We start from the raw sequence: 2,198 nt of genomic DNA, 5'->3' as shown, positions 1-2,198 counted from the left end.
AGACTGTGCCCCCCAATCTGTTTTGCCAAAAATAAAAAAAAAAAAAAAAAAAAAAAAAAAAAAAAATGGCAATACAAATACATCTCCAAAGAGGAAGCAGAATTTTTTCAGAGTGAAAAAGTAATTCAACTTATGTTTCTATGTGATAAACATTTTCTGTTGAGGGTGTTAGAGCATTGACCCTGATAGGGAAGCGAAAGGAAGAGGCCAATGGCATGTTTATTTGTGAGTAGTTTTGCAGCTCACACTGAATGTGCCTTTGATTTATTCTGCATAGTTGGGCAAATCTCATCCTAATCTCTTTTGTCTCCATTTCCTTAGTTATAAAGAGAGGAAAATAATACCATCTTGTCTCAGAGAGGTGTGGTGAGAATTAATTAAGGCCCATAAATGGTTCTGAAGGCCAAAGATGAAAGACACCATACCAAATCTAAAGCCTCATCATAAGCACAGGAGTTGATTGGTTATAAGAACTTGTTTATTGGTGGAAAAATTCAAAACATCAAACAAGGGTATACTTTTCTGGCTTTATGTGACTTACATTTATGAATTGATTTGTACATGTGTTTTGTTTGGTGTTCTTTATTTAATTTTTCAACCTCCATTAATAGAAGAACTGAAGAAATAATAATCTGAAAATCAAAATTATGGGCAGGTTGGCTGGAGTGTTGCTCAGTGCTAAGAGCTTAGTTAGCACCCACAAGATTCTAGACTCAATCCCCAGTACTGAAGAAAAGTTACAGCGAATTAGAATTTTAAATAAGTACTTTGTTTGCTTTTTACCTCATCTCTGTCTGCATCAATAAAACAATCACGTACTTCTTTCAAAATAATGACGAATCTAAATTTCTTGGGGTACATGAAAGGACGAAACATTTGATGTTTCATTTACCACAGGGACCTAAGATGCAGGTTAGAATAAAGATGTCATTAAATTCTGTGTAAGTTAGGGCCCTGAATTAAGGAAAGGATGTTTCTCTAAAGTGCCTGAATTTAGAAGCCAAAAGAGGGAGTGCGTAAAAGAAATTTCACTTTCAGAAATATGGCTCTTATTGCATCCTCCCATCCTCCCTACATGACATTTTGAGTTTGTTGCACGCCAGCTGACTAAAGTGAAAAAAAATATTCTGAATAATCAGTCACCTCTGTGTTTTATAATAAAAAACATTAGTTGCCCACTTTTGGCTGAAACTACACAGAACTTCAGTTTCATGAGCTACAGCAGCTAAGGCTAAATAAATAAGTTAACTTTCCCCTCTGAATCATTGCATTTATACGTAGTCTGTGAATAATGACAACTAGGGACAATAACATTCTTAAAATATTATTTACCAATGAGTTGATGGCTCTTTTTAACAAAGTCTTAGATGACATAAATTAGGAATAAGACTTGTGTTCCGAGTTCTATGTTTTTTTGGTTTAAAAAGTGTACTAGTTTTTAGTGACAGTCAACAGACTTTTTTATGTCAGTTCATGGGAACAATTCATTACCCATGTTTATTTTGCACTGGGTTGGGCTGTAAAACGAATCTACAATAACATAACTGGGAAGGTTGTTATTTTAGAATTATTATATCCTATACTGGTTGTGGTAAAGAAGAAGGCAGACTGGAAAACAAGAAGTAATACATCTTTAAACTATTTACTATTGTCGTTAAAAAAAGATTTGGTTTCACTCCAGTTTGAACGTCATTAATGGTCCACTTCATATTTCTTTCGTTAAAAACTCATTTTCCCTGTATCCCAAGGTTTGAATGTCAACATTAACTGTCAAGGTTGATAGCCAGGCAATTAACCAGCTTAGTTTTGGTTTGGAGACAATGATTCATTGCTTTCTTTTGTCTGACAAGTAGGAGAGTACTGCATTTAAAATGGCTCTGCCCCAAGGGGTGAATCTTAAGGGTTTCACCGCCCTGCCTGGGCAGAAAAATAAAAGCCAGGAAGGTTACAGCAGAGTTCACGCTGAGCTTGAAAATGTAAAGATATAACCTGATTTTCTTGCCAGCATTATAAAAGTGCTTCTAATTTTCCACAGTTAAATTAAACAATTTAAAAATACTGAGACTCCAGGAGATATTTTTCAAGTAATCTTATGGTTTATTTTTTTCAATCTCAGACTTGAAAGTGCTTTGTGAATTAAAAACAAAACAAAACATATTATTGCTTTGCACGTCAATTTTTGCAATCACAGATCTGTT

The sequence above is a fragment of the Fukomys damarensis genome, unplaced genomic scaffold (genome assembly GCF_012274545.1).
Source record: "Fukomys damarensis isolate Sample0158 unplaced genomic scaffold, DMR_v1.0_HiC HiC_scaffold_37, whole genome shotgun sequence".
NCBI lineage: Eukaryota > Metazoa > Chordata > Mammalia > Rodentia > Bathyergidae > Fukomys > Fukomys damarensis.
This window is presented reverse-complemented; position numbering follows the sequence as displayed.